General features: G+C 39.9%; 1 long non-coding RNA gene across 12 annotated transcripts in view; it reads left to right on the top strand.

Annotated features, from left to right (window-relative positions):
• Positions 1–19,337, top strand: part of LOC102147951 (uncharacterized) — a 105,326-nt gene that overhangs the window by 14,870 nt on the left and 71,119 nt on the right. Inside the window, exon 5 of one of the 12 annotated variants that reach the window (XR_001379575.3) lies at positions 18,346–18,398. The exons of 10 other annotated variants lie outside the window; for them this stretch is intronic. This is a non-coding gene — a long non-coding RNA (uncharacterized lncRNA). Of the gene's footprint in view, positions 1–7,827; positions 8,611–18,345; positions 18,399–19,337 lie in introns of those variants that run through there. One more of the 12 variants, XR_011431285.1, reaches the window with a different exon arrangement.

Below are 19,337 nucleotides of genomic sequence, written 5' to 3'. Positions count from 1 at the left end.
GAAAAATTCACTAGAGAGCATTTTTAGCAGAGTAGATGATATAGAAGAATGGATCAGCAAGCTGGATGAAAAACTAGAGGAAGTCACCCAAGCTGAACAGAAAAAAAAAGAAAAAGAAAAAGAATGAAGACAGTGTGAGGGACCCCTAGGACAACATCAAGTACACTAACATCCATATTATAGATATCCCAGAAGGACAAGAGATAGAAAGATGAGGAGAGAATCTATTTGAAGAAATAATAGTTGAAAACTTTCCTAACGCAAGGAAAGAAACAGACATCCAGGCATGGGAAGCCATGAAGAGCACCAAACAAGATGAACCCAAAGAGGCCCACTCCAAGAAACATTATAATTAAAATGTCAAGAATTGAAGAGATACCTAAAAGCTGCAAGAGAAAAGGAACAAGTGACATACAAAGGAAACCCCATAAGGCTATCAGCTGACTTCTTGGCAGAAACCTTACAGGCTAGAAGGAAGTGGTGTGATATATTTAAAGTGCTGAAAGGGAAAAACCTATAGCCAAGAAACTCTACCCAGCAAGGTTTTAACTCAGAATGGAAGGAGAGAGGAGTTTTCCAGACAAGCAAAAACTAAAGGAGTTTATCACCAATGACTACCCTTACAAGAAATGCTAAAGGGACTTATGTAAGTGGAAAAGAAAGACCACGAATAGGAATAGGAAAATTATCAAAAAAATCTCCAAAAATCATTGGTAAAGGAAAATATACAGTAAAAGTAGCAGATCAACCACCTATGAAAAGAATATGAAGATCAAGATACAAAAGTACAAAAATTATCAATCTCCATGATAAGTTGGTAATGGACATATATACACAAAAAAGAAGTTAAATATGATATCAAGAACATAAAATGTGGGAGGAGGGGAGTAAAAGAGTATAGCTTTTAGCAAGAGGTCAAACTTGAGACTTTCAACTTTAATATATATAGAGTGCTGTATATGTAGGTTATAATGTATGGACCTCACGATAATCACAAACCAGAAACCTATAATAAATACACAAAAAATTAAGATAAAGGAAACCAAGCATAATACTAAAGAAAGCCATCAAACCGCAACGGAAGAGAGCAAGATAAGAAAGCAACAGAGAAGAACTACTAAAACACCCAGGGAATAAGTAACAAAATGGCAATAAGTACCTACTTTTCAATAGCTATGTTAATGTCAATGAACTAAATGCTTCAATCAAAAGACATAGGGTGGCTGATAGGATGAAAAACAAGACCCATATGTATGCTGCATACAAGAGACACACTTCAGACCTGCAGACACTGGCATACTGAAAGTGAAGGGATGGAAAAAAAAATATTCCACACAAATGACAATGAAAAGAAAGCTGGGGTAGGAATACTTATACCAGACAAAGTAGACTTTAAAACAAAAAGTGTAACAAGAGACAAAGAAAGGTACTACATAATGATAAAGGGAACACCCAGCAAGATGACATAACACTTGTAAATATCTATGCACCCAGCATAGGAGAACCTAAATATATAAAGGAATTATTAACAGATAAAAGGAGAAATAGACAGCAACATAGTAATAATAGGGGATCTTTAACACTACACTTACCTCAATGGATAGATTGTCCAAACAGAGGTCAGTAAGGAAACATTGGCCTTAAATGACACATTAGACCAGATGGACTTAGGAGATGTATACAGAACATTCCATGAAAAACCACAGAATATTCAAATGCGCATGGAACATTTTCCAGGATTGACCACATATTAGGCTCAAAACAAGTCTCAATAAATTTAAGAAGATTGAAATAATAACAAGCATCTTTTCTGACCATAACAGTATTAAACTAGAAATCAACTACTGGTATAAAATTGGAAAACTCACAAATATATGGAGATGCAACAGAATGCTACTGAACATCTATTGAGTCATCAAAGAAATCAAAAAGTATCTGAAGACAAATGCAAATGAAAACATGACGTAATGAAATGATGGGATACAGCAAAAGTGGTTCTATAGGAAGTTTATAGCAATACAGGCCTTCCTCACCAAACAAGAAAAATCTCAAAGAAACAGTCGAACAGTGTGCACTTAAAGGAACTGGAAAAAAAGAACAAAGCCCCAAATCAGTAGAAGGAAGGAAATAATAAAAATCAAAGCAGAAATAAATGAAATAGAAACAAACATTAGGAAAAAAACCTATGAAACAAAGAGCTGGTTCTTTCGAAAAATAAATAAAATTGACAAACCTTTAGCTAGACTAACCAAGAAAGAAAGATAGAAAGCTCAAACAAATAAAATCAGAAATGAAAAAGGAGAAATTACAACAGACACCTCAGAAATACAAAGGATTATAAGAGATTGTTACAAAAAGGTATACGCCAACAAATTGGATAATCTAGAAGAAATGGATGAATTCCTAGAATCATACAACCTTCCAAAACTGAATCAAGAAGAAATAGAGAATTTGAGTAGACCAATCACCAGTAAGGAGATTAAAATAGTAATGAAAAACTTCCAAAAAAATAAAAGTCCAGGACCAGATGGCTTTACTGGTGAATTGTAGCAAACATTCAAAGAAGAATTAATACCTATCCTCAAAATCTTCCAAAAAATTGAAGAGGATGAGAAGATTCCTAACCCCTAATCTGCAAAGCCAACATCATGCTGATACCAAAGCCAGACGAGGACAACACAAAAAAGAAAATTACAAGCCAATATTACTGGTGAACATCAATGTAGAAATGCTCAACAAAATGCTAGCGAACTGAATACAGCAATACATTAAAAAGATCATACACCATGATGAAGTGAGATTTATTCCAGGGATTCAGGGATCGTTCAACAGCTGCAAATCAATCAACGTGATACACAACATCAACAAGATGAAGAATAAAAATTACCTTATCATTTCAATAGACGCAGAGAAAGCATTTGACAACAAGTAGCATGCATTCATGATAAAAACTTTGAATAAAATGGGAGTAGAAGGAAAGTACCTCAACATAATAAAGGACATATATGACAAACCCAGCAAATACCCTTCTCAAAGGAGAAAAACTGAAAGCTATCCCTGTAAGAACAGGAACCAGACAAAGATGCCCACTTTCACCACTCTTATTTAACGCAGCATTGGAGGTTTTAGCCAGAGCAATAAGGCAAGAAAAAGAAAGAAGAGGGATCCAAATTGGAAACAAAGAATTGAAACTCACTATTTGCAGAAAACATGATTTTATATATGGAAAACCCTAAAGAATCCACAAAAAACTTTTAGAAATGATAAATACAGTAAAGTTGCAGGATACAAAATCAGTTGCATTTCTATACACTAACAATAAAGTGGCAGCAGGTGAAATTGAGAATACAGTCCCATTTACAATTGCAACAAAAAGTAAAATACCCAAGAATAAATTTATTGAGGTGAAAGGCTTGTACACTGAAAACAATAAAACATTGTTGAACGAAATTGAAGAAGACACAAAGAGAAAGGTATTCCATGCTCTTGGATTGGAAGAATTAACATAGTTAAAATGCCCATACTTTGTAAAGCAATCCGCAGATTCAATGCAATTCCTATCAAAGTTCCAACAACATTTTTCACAGAAATAGGACAAGCAATCCTAAAATTCATATGGGACAACAGAAGACCCCAAACAGCCAAAAGAATCCTGAGAAAAAAGAACAAACCTGTAGTCACTCACCCTGATTTCATAATATACTACAGTCTATAGTAATGAAAACAGCATGATACTCACACAAAAACAGACATACGGATCAATGGAAGAGAATCAAGAGACTAGAAATAAACCCACGCATTTATGAATAGCTGATTTTTCAACAAGGGAGTCAAGAATATACAGTGGAGAAAGGAAAGTCTCTTCAATAAATGGTTTTGGGAAAACTGGACAAACACATGCAAAATAATGAAGTTATACCATTTTCTTACACTATACAAAAAATTAACTCAAAATGGGTTAAAGACTTCAGTGTAAGAACTGAAACGACAAAAATTCTAGAAGAAAACATAGGCAATATGCTCTTCGACATCTGTCTTATCAGCATATTTTCAAATATGTCTGTTCAGGCAAGGAAAACAAAAGAAAAACAAATGGGACTACAGCAAACTAAAAAGCTGCACAGCGAAGGAAACCATCAACAAAATAAGAAGACAACATAACATTTGGGAGAAGATACTTGCAAACCTTGTATCTGATAAGGGGTTAATATCCAAAATATATAACTAATTCATACATCTCAATAGCAACAAAACAACCCAATTAAAAATGAGCAAAAGTGGCTGGCCTGGTGGCGGCAGTGGTTAAGTTTGCACATTCCACTTCAATGGCCCAGGGTTCACCAGTTCAGATCCTGGGTGCAGACCTACACACCACTTGTTAAGCCATGCTGTGGCAGGCATCCCACATATAAAATAGAGGAAGATGGGCACAGATGTTAGCTCAGGGCCAATCTTCTGAGCAAAAAGAGGAGAACTGGTGGCAGATGGTAGCTCAAGTCTAATCTTCCTCAAAGGAAAAACAATTTAAGAATAGAATAGATCTGCCATACAATCCAGCTATTCCACTGGGTATTAATCCAAAGATCCAAAGAACATGACAACACAAATGCATAAAGATATATGTACCTCCATGTCCAATGCAGTATTATTCACAATAGTAAAGACTTGGAAGCAACCTAAGTGCCCATCAAGGGACAAATGGATAAATATTAGTATATATACACAATGGAATACTACTCAGCCATAAAAGATATGAAATCTTGCCATTTGCGACAACACAGATGGATCTTGAGGGTATTATGCTAAGTGAAATAAGTCAGAGGAAGAAAGTCAAATACTGTCTGATTTCACTCATAAATAGAAAATAAAAGCAACAAGCAAACATATAGATACAGAGATTATAGATTGGCGGTTACCAGAGGGGAAGGGGGGAGGCAGGAGGGTGAAAGGGGTGGCTGGGCCCATATATATAGTGATGCATGGTAATTAATCTTTGGGTAGTGAACCTAATGTGGTCAACACAGAAATTGAAATATGATGTACACTTGAAATTTACATAATGTTGTAAACCAGTGTTACCTCAATAAAAAAATAAATAGAAAAGAAAAGTAAAACATTTTCACTAGTGTAGGGAACCACATTCAAGACATGAAACAGGCCAGCCCCGTGGCCAAGTGATTAAGTTCGCATGCTCTGCTGTGGCAGCACAGGGTTCACCGGTTCGGATCCTGGTCATCAAGCCGTGCTATGGCAGCATCCCATATAGAAGAACCAGAATGACCTACAACTAGAGCATACAACTATGTGCTGGGGCTTTGCAGAGAGAGGCAAAAAGAAATGAAGATTGGTAACAGATGTTCGCTCAGGGCCAATCTTCCTCACCAAAAATCATACCTTAAAAAAAAAGCAGAAAAAATAAAAACACAGGAAACAGGGTCAGGTCCTTGAAAACCAAAGAAGGTTGTCACTAAAGTGCCTTTATGAGAATCTAGCAACAGAATGAGTCCCCAAAATCTGTTATACAAGCTATTCCGTAGGAAGCGTGAGGTAGATCTCACTAGTAAAGCCAACAATATGGAAGCTTATGAGATTATCAAAGGAAATATTCTATAAATAATAAAAACATTCAGTTTTAGGAAGCAGTGTGATAAGCTTTGGCATGTTTGCACTTAGGAGCATAGGACTTTCATAGGAAGGAAAGAAATGGAAATTTATTGAATATCTATGTTTTGTCAGGCATCACTAAATACTTTCAAATACATTATAGCATTGGAAACTAGGAATCAGAGATGTTAAATAACTTGCACTAGATCACACAGTGATAAATGACAGAACTAGAATTTAAACTCCATCTTCTGATTACACATCATTTATTTTCTTCATATTGATATCATGTTATCCTGAACCAGTACTCAAAATATGATAATTAAAATACTTTCTTAAACATTTCCTACGATTTCTGATCAAGCCCAATTCAGATTGTGGTTTCAAATCCAATGAGTAATAAAGTGATCTTTAATTAAAAGAAAAAAGGTATATGAAAAATATACGTGCATGCTAAGTGGCACATGAATCTTTCAAACATTTGATGAAATATTCTTTTTTTCTCATGTAAGGATGAAAGAAGTTATGTATTCTTATGTAACAGACTACACCAAAGTGTAGAAGCTTAAAACAATCATTTACTCTTGTCTCTTTGTGTTCTGTGGATCGGCTGTGGTTGGCTGGACATTTCTTGCCTGGGGTCTCCTAGGAAGTACAGTAAGATGCCAGCTAGGACTGCAATCATCAATAGGCTCAGTTGGTCTTGGTGTTAAAAGATGGTTCACCCCTGTGATGGCAGGGGCTGCTGGTTATTATCTTACTTGGGGCTGCCAGCTGGAGGGCCTACATGTGGCCTCTCCATGTGACTTGAGCTTCTCTCAGAGTGATGGCTGGGTTCCAAAAGAAAGCGTCACAGGAGAAAATGTTCCAAAAGACCCAGGCTTCTTATAGTCTAGCCTCAGAAGTCCCAGAAAGTCACTTCCACAGCATCCTATTGGTTGAGCCAGTCACTGAGGCCTAGGGGGAGGGATGTAGACCCCACCTTTTGATGTGAGAAACAACAGACAATAAGGGAGGGAAGGAGACTGCCCATCTCACCTTAGTCTTTTGGTTCCCATCCTGTCATCTCTATCCAACTGAGATAGAAGGGGAAATATATAATACAAATACAGTAACACAAATTATTGTGTGGTATTTTCTCCATCTTTTTGGCACTGTCTTTTTCTCTGGAAACACAGCACTTCTTGAATGAATGAATGAATGAATGAATGAATGAAAGTCTCTGTCTCTCCCTTTCCCATTCTACTCTTTTCTTCCCTCATCACCTTTCTTCTCTTTGCTTTCCTGCTTTCTAAGATAAAGATAAAAGGTTAAGAAAATAATTTTTTTAAGCAGCAACATTTTCTAATCAGTTAGTAAATCTTATGGTTGATTTCCACCCAGACCTCCCATTTGGTATCTGCCTGACTGATTCAGTCATCATCCTGTATAGGAAGGTAATAACAGAATTCGTTTAAATACAGGTAAAAGAAAGAAAGGGGGGAAATGGGAAGGAAAATGTAGATTATCAAGGGAAGAAGGAAAATATAAATAGGAAGTGAAACGAGTCAGGAAGACTGAAGAGTACTAAACCCAAGTGGCTGGAAAGACAAAGAGAAAGAAGCCAAATTCTCCCCTTATAATGCTGCATCCATCCTGCCTTCCTTTCCAATCCATTGCCACCATCACCAGCCTAGTCTAACATTCTTTATTAACGCCTGAAATATTCCTGTGTCATCTTGCCTAATCTCCCTGGCTAGGGTCTTTATCCCCTTAGAAACCATCAAAAACACTATTTCCCTCATGGTGTTCCAAATTTAAAGAAAAAAAAAACACTAAGTGACTGCTGACGGATAAAGTCCAATATAGGCATTTTAAGGATCTTCATAATCTGGCCTAGCCCTCCTTGCCAATCTTGTTACTCAAGTCTCCCCTACATGAAACTATCAGCTCAGCCAGGGCACTCAACTCACTGTATCCAAATACACAGAAAAGTGAGCCTAGATCTCAATATTTATTACATCATGAAAAATATGAAACCTAAATCAAGGAAAATAATAACAAAAATATGTTTCACAAAGCAGTGTGGGAGCATTGTAGGTTTATAATTATAGCACTTACGGTCCAGATCACTTCTCACGAATAACGGCCTTCTCCTTTTTGTCTTCTGTCCTTTGCTCTGTCGGATCCTATCACTGGGAGCTTTGCTGTTGCTCTCTGCCTTCCCAAATCCTGTCTCACCAGGATGTACAAGAAGAGCTCTTGTTTGTGGAAACTGACAGTAGCTGATTAATCTGGAAGAAGTGTGATTAGCAGGATTATTCTGGACCTGAAGTACCTTGTTAATGCTACAGCATCTGATTGCCTTCTCTGTGGAGACCAAGACACCCAAGTTCCATTTCAGTTTTTATTCTGTACATTTGTTCAGTATACAGTAGTTTAAAGGAAATTTCACCCCAGTTTGGTAGATAATTCAATCAGCATCCAATCATTTGTCCAACTTTGATTTGCAGTAATTACAAACAGTAATTACAGAAACAGTTAAAAACATCATTGCTAATATAACTCTTTGGGAGCCTGATATAAATGGGATTTTTAGAAAATAGGATATTTGAAGATAATGATGGGTGCAGTCTATGATCAAACATTTTGTGTTGAGAGAAGTTTATTGTCAGGTAACTAAAATTATAGATGCTATTTTGAAAGTATAGACTTTAGCGGACAGAGGAATAGGGTTTTTGAGCAAAGCATAAATTAGGAATAATTGCAGTGATGATTATGGAATGCTAACATCTGTTTCATCATGATGAGCTGTCTCCTTCAAAGTTCCATTGAGTCCAGGAAAGCATTAGTGTAAGATCAAAGGCAGCTTTGGGAAGAATGCCTTTGAAGTATTAAGGAGTAGAGTGACTGGCGGTTAGTGAACATAAAAGTAGATTAAAGAGTAAGTGTCATGATCACCAATAGAAATTGTACATTTCAAAACAACTTATTAAAAAAACCTAGCTTTCTTTTTTATACGTCCAATGCTGAATGTGCACGCAGTTGTTGTTTTTCTCTTTTAATCTATTTTGATTCCAAAACTGGGTAAAACTAAACTTCTTAGAAGAGTTTATAAAGGTGGTAAAATAAGGAGAAGTAAAAGATTATCAGACGAGAGTGAAGGCATCTGGGGCAATGTCAACTTTATATGACTTGACGTGGGTGGTGGGTCTATGGGTCCTTTCTCTTTAGCTGTGTTTTATGCATTTTGCTATTTATGATGCAGTTATGTAGAAAATCCACTGATAGTAATGCAGTGTTCACCTTGGACAGTTCATTAGCCCCTTGGTGTCTGTCATGCCATAAGCATGACTTTGCTCACATTCCCTTTTGCCCACATGAGCAACTGTGCATTAAGAGATGACTTCTTGTTTTCTAGAAGTGAGCCTGATGTGGCCCCCGGTGATATTTCAAAACAGTCCTTTGTGAATGGGCATAAGATATCCTTCTTCAGCCAAGGATCAAGTCTTACAGTTTGTATTATTTAAAGTACCTGATGCAGTGCTACATAACTAGTGTGCATGCATCCATTCGTTTGACAGATATTTATTGACTCACCTACCAGCTGAATCCCTGGGAAGCTAGAGCAGTTTGCCAATTAAAATGGTTAAATTGCATTTGATAAGTGCTATAAAGATACCAGTGATTCAGCAATTTCCCCTAGCTATCAGATTTATTTTGGCTAATAGATATCACTTACTCTCACACTCATTTGAGTCTTACAAAGGGATGCTGGAAGATAATTGACCAGTTAGAAGGTGGAGACTTAATAAAAATGGAAAAAATCAGCGACAGGAGGGATGAAAGCAGCAGAGGAAGAACGAGGCAGAGACTGGACTGCTAGCAAGGCCTCAGTGCCCTGCACAGTTTAAATGGAGCCACATATTCTTCCTGTTTCCTTCCGTGCTCTTTGCTTGATCCCTTCTCTTGCCCACACCCTCGCCTGGAGGAGTCAAGCCCAGCATGGTCCCAGGAGTCAGGTCAAAGCCAGGGAAAGATCCTGGGATCAAAACTTGGCTGAGTAGGGTGAAAGCTTCTGAGCAGCCAGAAGTAGAAAGAGCAAGAAGATAAATGCAACCCATTTTCGAAGGAGTGCCAAAAGTGACAAGCAAGAAATCCAAAATACTGATCAGGTCCAAAGGGGGAGCACAGAACCAGACACTGGGAGGAGAAGAGGAGTCAAGCAAGTCAATGCCAGGTAAAAACAGAAATAGAGACTTGAAAAAAAAATAAAGCACAGTGAAATGAAGGGTCCAAGACAATGATTGGGTACGTTCCTTGGGGCTCGATACTGGATTTTGTTGAGTATGGTTTAGCTTAATTTAAAAGCACAGGCTTTGAGCAAGTACCCTCCCTCCTATGACTTTATCTCCCACCTGATTGACAGTCCATTATCACCAAGGCATTAAAAACACTTACCAAACAAGATCTGGAGGTCCTTTAGGCAGTCCTGCTAACAAACCAACTTAGTCCAGACTGATTTGGCCATCGCGATGATAACCACATCTGAGGACAGTTTTCTCTGGATTCCTCCATTGACTATGTTGGAAACAAAACACTTGAAGAAATAGGCTGCTTAAATAAATGGTTCAGGTCTGAGCACCCTGAGACGCTGGTAAATGGAAATGCCTCACTTGCCAGCAGGAAACTGACTGAGCACTTACCATGTCCCATGCAGCATGGTCGCCCAGAGGGCTTTAATAGAATATTCCAGTGTATTTACCTATTTTTTTAAAGATTGGCACCTGAACTAACAACTGTTGCCAATCTTATGTTTTTTCCCTGCTTTTTCTCCCCAAATCCCCTGAGTACATAGTTGTATATTTTTAGTTGTGGGTCCTTCTAGTTGTGGCATGTGGGACACCACATCGGCATGGCCTGACAAGCAGTGCCATGTCCACGCCCAGGATCCGAACCAGTGAAACCCTGGGCCGCCCAAGTGGAGCGCGCAAACTTAACCACTCGGCCGTGGGGCCAGCCCCTGTATTTAACATTTTAAAGTTAACATTTAAAGTAAAATGTTAAGTTAAAGTTAAAAAATCAATTAGATTTTTTTGAGGATCTTGATCCTCCCCCACCCAACTTAAAACATAATCTCCTAAACACTAGGATTATCTTGCCATTTTCTTTTTAACTCCCCTCATTTCTAGTCAAGCGTCAAAACGTGAAGTCTGCGCTGCGGGTTCATAGCACCTCAGAGACCATCTTGATTCTCGCTGCCCCACAGTGAGAAAGTGACCTGCTCGGTCAACATGGAGCAGTGTTTACTATCTGCCTTAAAATAAGTGTTTTCTTTTTTTTATTGTCTTTTCTTCCTTTCTGCTTTTCAGAGAAAAAGCAACCACAATTGGACCTTCTCTGCTATGTCACCTACCCTCCACAGGCACCCTATAATAGCTGAGCCAGGACTTAACAAAGGAGTTGGGGGGTGTGCATGTGTCACACAATGTGATTGCCAATGTGGGGTGGGGGACAGGAAAGAATGATTAGACACATGCATATTTATATCAAAGAGATGTTAGGACCCACAAAAAGGAATTCTTTTTTGTGACGTTAATTTTATATTTTGGGGAGAGTTTTGGGGGGACAAGAGAAGAGCTGTTGGGGGTGGATTCATATCTCTGTGTGAGGAAGCTCAGCTATGAAGACAGCTCAAGTCTCTCTGGGCATTGGTATATTTCTTTCGAGAAAGGAGAAAATGAAATGCCCATCCCGCCTCCTCCCTCCCCACTTCCTTGGTGCCCTTCCAAGGTAGGGCCCCTTCGTGCTGGCTGCTCAGTCCTCCCCCGGGGGAGGCTTTCCAAGGCCAAGAGGGCCAGAGGGAGCTCCTGCCAGAGATGCTGCTGATCCAGCTCCTTCTCACCCTACTTTCCATCTGCCGGGGCTTTTGGTGGCAGCGCCTTGTCCTGACAAGGTTAGAATCTTATAGGGGATGACATGTGCACCAGCAAGCGTCCAGTTGGTTCACCAGTTACCCTCTGCCTGTGCTGGGCTGTGACGTGCCATTGTCTTCCTGCTCCCATTTTACACTTCACACACCAGCTTTCTCTCTGGACAGTTAGTTGATCACGAACCACTTTGAATATCAGGACCATCGGCTCATTTATTTTTTGTTTTAGACGATGGTGCTGGTGTGCTTAGGGAGCAGACGTGTTGATTTCCACACTTGCTGAGACATCTGAATGTGAGCTGCCTATTACGGTGCTGACTTTAATGAAGGGTTCTTACTGTGATCGTTATTCAGCATTTATGTTGCTCCTCACAACAACCCATTATTCTGTAGAGCAGCTGCCAAAGTGATCAGTATTAGCAACCCCTAATATAGAGTCAATAACTCCAAGGGTCCTGGAGAGCTTTTAGAGATAGCCCCAAAAGGACACAAAGTGAATAACCACAGAACTGTGCCTGGCCTGAACCCCCTGTGACTGGACTGGACCCCCCTCCCTCTGGCATACTTGGCGAGTTCACTCATTCCATCATCTGGTTAGCAGACCTGCACAGGGTGGGCTCCTCTCTCAGGTTGCAGCTCAAATGCCCTGAGATGCCTTCCTTGGCGACCTTATCTACAACAGCATCCCCTCCTCAAGGCTCTATCACATTCCTGTGTTTATGGACTTCACAGATCTTAATGCTACCTGAAGGTATCTTGTTTGTGTGTTTATGTTCTTCTTGTTGTCTGTCTGCACCATTCAGGAAGATCATCTCCATGATGGTAGCAGTCTTGCCTGGGTTGTGCTTTGCTATATCCGTCCTCTTTGTTGAAAGTATCTGGCATACAGTAGGTGCTCAATAATGCTTGTTGAGAGAATGACTGTGACAAGAGCCCTGTAAATACTGTTACGTATAATTTCCTTTGCCTTTTCATCTCTTTCTGGACTTCCTGGCCATAGTCACATACACAGTCAATTATTCTTAATTACCCTGGAGCTAATGATCTAGTTTGTGGATGGCCCAGATCCTTGGCTTGCTTCCTCCTGTGGCTTCCTCTCCTCTGGAGATTCCTACAGATCTTTCAGTCATTTCTGGCCTTAGTTGAGTGGGGTCAAGAAGAGAGTAGGGTGATGAAGATCCTATTACTGGTTTTACTGGGTCTAATAGATTTGGAAAGGTACAAAGTTGAAATTATTGATTCTAAGATTTCTTTTTTGCCTTATTTGTAGATTTAAAAAAAAAAATCTGTTTTATATATGCAGAACAGTGGAGAGAGCTTTGAACAAGTTAAAAGCACTGTATAAATGTAAAATATAACTATCTGTGCTTGTAGTACCATTAACCTTAGTAATTGAGAGTTGATTGTACATTTAAGGTTTAATTAGTTTTGATAGAACAGTAGCTCACACTTTTCTAATGGGTAGGGCTAGACAAAGGTTTAGAAGATATGCCTTTGGTTGCTTTCATTTTTCAACCATCAAATCATGATAAAGTTTGAAGTCCCTTCAAAGCCTAATGTACACCTGAAATTACACAGTTATACTATGACCTCAATATGACCTCAATAAAGTAATTTTTTTTTTTGAGGAAGATTAGCCCAGAGCTAACTACTGCCAATCCTCCTCTTTTTTCTGAGGAAGACTGGCCCTAAGCTAACATCCATGCCCGTCTTCCTCTACTTTATACTTTATCCCGGGTGGGACACCTACCACAGCATGGCTTTCGCCAAGCGGTGCGTGTCCGCACCCGGGATCTAAACCTGCGAACCCCGGGCCGCCGAGAAGTGGAACGTGCAAACTTAACCACTGTACCACCAGGCCGACCCAGTAATTATTTTTTAAAAAGGTTGAAGTAAGACGAGGCAATAGCTCAAGTAAGAATAGACAAATGGTCCTAAACGTTTGAATTTTCTGCTTCAAATTTCAAATGATGAGAATACAGTTTCCCTAAAAGAATCTTAGGCTGATCTTGGAAGAAAGACCCCCTGGATAGTCTAAAAGTGAAGTTTTCTATTTAAAGGTTGTTATTAATATTCTTTATAACCCTATGTGCAATCAGAAAATGGGTTACCTTTTTGTTTTAAACATAAGGGATCAATGCAATACCTTATATTGGATAATGTGCTGTTGCATTTGGTCCTCACTACAACTCTGCCCATAGATATTATTGTTGCCACTTTATAGATGGAACAATGGAAGTAAAGCCATTAAGTGTCTTTCCCAAGGTTTTAGAAGAAGTCACCAAGGAGACAGTCTGGCTCAAGTCTCCTGAATCCAGTTTAATATTCCCCACAATAATGTTGGAAAATCACAAGAGAAAGGGACGACTCATTCCTAGTACTGCTGTCACACCACCGAGCTTCAACGGGCAGGCAGATGTTTTACTTTATGGTTAAATTGGCCACATTTACTCAGTGTGTACTATATCCCAGGCCCTGTGCTTTGCCCTGGGAGGATTCAGAGAAAGTAAAAGACACGTTAGACTTCCCTGGCTCTTACAAGCTGGTGGGGATGGGAGACACATGCATACAAACGGGGCTATAATACAAGGACTGGGGGGAGAGTGCGCTAAGAGATACAAAGCTCTGTGGGAGCAGGGGAGGAGCAGTATCTGAAAACTTTCCAGCAAAGGGGTCACCTTTCCTGCCAAGATGAACTTGCAATGAGCAAGATTTAACTGAGGATAGATTGAGAAGAGAGAAGAGTGGAATGGGGTGTTGACCAAATTTTACCCACCTACTAGTTTATTCAAATTTTATCTACCATGGGAAGAACCTAGGAGATAATATTTTTAAATTACTTTTAAATAGAAGTATTTGCATATTAGTTATTTAAATAGAGGTAAACACAAAAAGAACTATAATATAAATGGCTAAAGTGGTTTCTGTGGGGAATGGAACTGGGGGGATAGGAAGGATTGGGGTTGTGAGGTGGGAGAGGGCCTGTTGTGGCTCTTTATAAACCCTTCAGTACTATTTGATTTTAAAGGCACTGGTATGAATTCCTTAGAGAAATATTAAGTGGGCTTTAGAGAATGAGTAAGGTTTCTACAAGGAGAGGGAGGAGAGGGGGCATTTCTAGCAGAGGACCCAACATTAACAGAGAGAGGAGGCAGGAGAGCAGAGGGAAGAGCAGGTAACCCGTGAGCATGACAGTGTGGAACGCATCTCTGGGGATAGGGACACATGAGCTGGTGCTCGATTGCAGAAGGGCTTGGATAGAAGTACACGCACACGCACACGCACACACACACTTACGTAGTTTTTGGCAGGAAGGTAATAAAGGGTGTTGGGAAAGGGCTGATATGCTCAGCACTGAGCTCTACGTACAGCAGTGGTTCTCACCTTGGAGATCACCTGCTGTTGAGACAAAATTGCTGGGCCCCACCCCACAGCCTAAGTTTCTTCTTGAGTAGGTCTGGGGTGAACCCCAAGAATTTCTATGTCTAATAAGTTCCCAGGCAATGCAAGTGCTGCTAGTCTGGGAACCACAATTTCAGAACTGGTAACAGTAATCTAGCAACAAGAAGAAGTCGAGACTAGAGTGGTACTTGAATGGAGGTCAAGGGACTGTTCCACCAGGACAGAGCAGAAGGGATGGGGCCCTGATGGGGAGTGATGGTGGGAAAGTACAGAACAGTAATCAAGAGAACAGGCCAACTGCTTAAAGGACAGGGGACCATTAGGCCATGTTCTGGGTCATGTCAAATCACAAACCACCATCAAATCTCCAGTGCCTGTGCCAGGTGCACAAGAAGCACCTGAAATCCAGTTTTAAAATCGCAATCCTGTCTAGCAATTAAGCTGTGCGTTTTATCTTACTTTCCCTTCCTTCCCCATCAGTAACAGCATTGTAGTGCAATTTAGGTTGCAAAAGCATCTTCCAGGGAGAGCATCCATACCTGCCCCTAGTCAGCAAGTCTTTCTGTCTCTATAAGTAAAATCATATTAAAACTGATTTCCTGGGGGCCAGCCCCATGGCCAGCTGGTTAAGTTTGCATGCCCTGCTTTGGCAGCCCAGGGTTTGCCGGTTTGGATCCTGGGTGCAGACCTACAGCCCTCTCGTCAGGCCATGCTGTGGTAGCATCCCACACAGAAGAACTAGAATGACCTACAACTAGGATATACAACTATGTGCTAGGGCTTTGACAAGAAAAAAAAAAATGAGGAAGATTGGCAACAGATGTTAGCTCAGGGCCAATCTTCAAAAAAAAAAAAACCTGATTTCCTTATTATTTCATTTTAGAACATCGTTGTAGGTAAAAAGTGTTCAAAATAAATACAGAGTACAGGAAGCATCCATCTTTACTAAGTGGGGCAAAAAATGATTAACCCCATACCGTAGAAATACCCCATGAAAATCTAGAGGAATCCTTTATCCACCAACATTCCCTGAGAATCTATGACGTGATGAGCACCGTGGATGTGCTTGGATGCAAAGATGAATAAAACATGGACTCCGCTCACAGCAGTTGGACATCTAGCAGTCTTTGTCCCGTGCTCTTAAATCTGCCTAAGGATTGTGTTTTGTTTGTAATAAAAAATCAAAAGCAGGGACAGAAGAAGACAGCTTTTCTAAATTGACCCCCTCTGTTTAATTATTCCACTGAGGAGAATAATTGGTCCTGTATTATTTCACCAAGCTCAGTTGTATTTTTCTGACACACACAGTCTGGGGAGCATCCAGCCCCTATTTAGTCCCTAGTCTTTAAGTACAATGAGCATTTGTTTGTTTGTTTGGGGTTTTTTTTTTTTGGCTGAGGATGGTTAGTCCTGAGCTAACATCCATGCCAGTCTTCCTCCATTTTATATGTGGATCACTGCCACAGCATGGCTGACAAGTGGTATAGGTCCATGTCCAGGATCCAAACCCACAAACCCAGGCTGCCAAAACAGAGCATGCCAAACTTAACAACTACGCCATGGGGCCAGCCCATAGTGAACATTTTATCATTTACACCTTTCCATGCCCAAAGAGAGTGCTGCTTGGGGTTTTTAAAACATTATTTCCTTTACTACCTCCCAAAATAACAGTGTCCCTTCAGGACCAGTGAGTGGTTGGCACTGGGACATGTTTCCCAGAAGTGCTGATAGTTCTGGAGAGGAGCAAGTATTTCACAGCCGCAGTCTGGATGCCGAACTTTCTACTGTCAGTGAGAATCATGTCCCAGTGAATAGACCCTCAAAGGGATAAGGTGACAGGGAGTGAGAAACCGAAAATGATTTCTGCAGCTGGAAAAAACAAAGACAAGGGCTGAAGGTCAACTTCCTCTTTGATTTGGTCTCATCAGGATGCCTAAGTGGCCTTTCTCAAATGTTTCAGGTCTGCTGACTCTTCCAGCTCTATAAAAGACTCCACATGCTGTATCAACCTAGACCTTCTGGGCACTGGAGGGAAACCAAAGGAAAAATGTTCACTTTCATTAGAATTAATGAAGTCAGCCATGACACCTAGATCTCTCTGCCCCATCTTCAACCTCATCTGTCTCCAAATGTTAGGAATAAATGCTGCTCATATCCATCCTCATCACTGCAGCTTGGCCACCCCCAGCATAGTCCATGCTGATGTCGTCTCTCTCGTAGATTACTGCAATAGCTGCCTCACTGGTCTCTCATCCTGTTTAGCCCCCTCCAAACCATTCTTTACATTAATTCACAGTACTTCATTAATTCATAGTAATTCATTAATTCACAGTAATTCATGCATAGTAATCTTTTGGAAACTCAAATAGTAATACTAAAATCTGAATACCCAACACATACATGTAAAAATCTAGCTTAAAATTTTTCTCTGGCTCCCCGTTGCTCCAAAGACTTAACTAGTTGATTTGGCCCAGAGAGCTCTGCTCAATCTGTGCCCCCCATGCTTTTCCCTCTTCTTGTTGCATCACATTCCTCCCTCCTCGCTCTGTCTGCTCTCTCACCCAGATTCCCCTGCCTGGAACACCCCTCCCTCCCTGCTTTGCTGAGTTGTCTCCTCACCTGTTCGGTCTTCACCCATATCAGCTCCTGAGTGACTCTTGAGGAAGAGCCCTCCTCCCTGGTTAGGCCAAATCCCCATGTTTTAAACTCCCTTGGCACCATCAACCAGCTCATGAACCCTTCATAGAATGTATCACAGGATGTTTACGTGATGTATGATTGTTTAATTTCTGCTTGGTCTCCTGCTAGACTGTAAAATCCATGAAGGCAGAGACTCTCTTTTGGCCTACCATCGTATTCCAGAGCCTTGCACAGTGTCTGGCACATGTTAGGTACTAACTAAATACATTCTTTGTGAAGGAAGGAGGGGAGGATGTATGAGTGGCAAATTGATACTACTAAAGTAAGAAAGAGCAGGTCTGGCATTTTAAATGAATGATAATAGCAGGTTGCACATATTTAAACTTCCAGTGGTGGGTAAAGTTCTAAGATGTATTTATAATTTATTCCTCATGACAACCCTGTGGGGTAGTTGGTTTATTATCCTCATTTCATAGATGAGGAAACTCAGCTTCATAGAGATTAACTACTCAAAATTGCTCAGCCAGCAAATGTAATATACCTCATAACTAGAGAGATGTGATCATATCTAACCCCAAGAAGTCAGTCTCCTCTTGGGATTTTTTTGCCCAAACACTTTTAAGGGTTTTAGCAACCACTGGTTTTACGGGTCAGGGATTTATCTTATTTGGAATTGGACTTTGAAAGTAAAAAACTCTGTGTCCTCTTTACGAATGTGTCAACCTCCTGCATAGGTGAAGACCAGAGAAACTGTTATCTGAGCTTCCACTGTCTCTGTCACTTTTCAGGTTGAAATTTTTCTACATGAACGTAAGCATGGGCCAGTTAAAACAAGCACAAGGTAAAGCAGTAGCCCCTTCTCCCCTCAGTTTTGACTGTATTGTTTTAAAATGAACAGAAAAGACACTGAGATGCTAAATAACTGGATGAAAGAAAGAGAGAGTATGGGAAGAAGAAGGGAAGAGCAGTTCCCTAGGAACAAAGATTGAAATAGAGATTTATTTCTTTAGAAAAGAGAGGAGGAAAAGGAATGTGCTGCCCTTCAAATGTCTGCAGGAAGCCACCGTTGATCAGTGTGTTTGGGGCCTAACCTGCAATAGAAAGCCTCAGTTTCACAGATTCTTAAACAACTAACCATGCCACTACCATACAACTCAGTGATTACATTTCTGGGCATTTATCACAAAGAAATGAAGACCTATGTTCACACAAAAACCTATACACAGATGTTCATAGAAGCTTTAATAGTAACAGCCAAAACTGGAACCAACCCAGCTGTTATCCAACTGGCAGTTAAACTGTAGTCCATCTATGCCATGGAATGCTGCTGAGCAACAGAAAAGAATGAACTGTTGTTACACACAGCAGCCTAGATGAGTCTCCAGAGAGTTAAGCTGAGTAAAAAAAGCCAATTCCAGCAAGTTATATAGCACATGAGTCCATATATATAAAATATTATTGAAATGGCAAAGTTATAAAAGTGGAAAACAGATTGGGGGAGTAGGGGCAGGAAGAAAGTGAGTGTGTCTATAAAATGGCAATGTGAGGGATACTTGTGGTGATAGAAATGTTCTGTGTCTCAACTATATCACTGTCAGTATCTTGGTTGTGGTATCATAGTATAATTTTGTAAGATATGATTGAGGGAAATGATAAAGTATACATGAGATCTGTCTACTATTTCTTACAACTGTGTGTGAATATACACTTACCTCAAAATAAAAAGTTTAATTTCAAAAAACTCAAAATGAATATATTTATTATCTTGATTGTGATGATT

Source organism: Equus caballus, chromosome 23, assembly GCF_041296265.1.
Source record: "Equus caballus isolate H_3958 breed thoroughbred chromosome 23, TB-T2T, whole genome shotgun sequence".
NCBI lineage: Eukaryota > Metazoa > Chordata > Mammalia > Perissodactyla > Equidae > Equus > Equus caballus.
The sequence above is the reverse complement of the archived record's forward strand: the minus strand, read 5'-3'. Positions and strand labels throughout refer to the sequence as shown.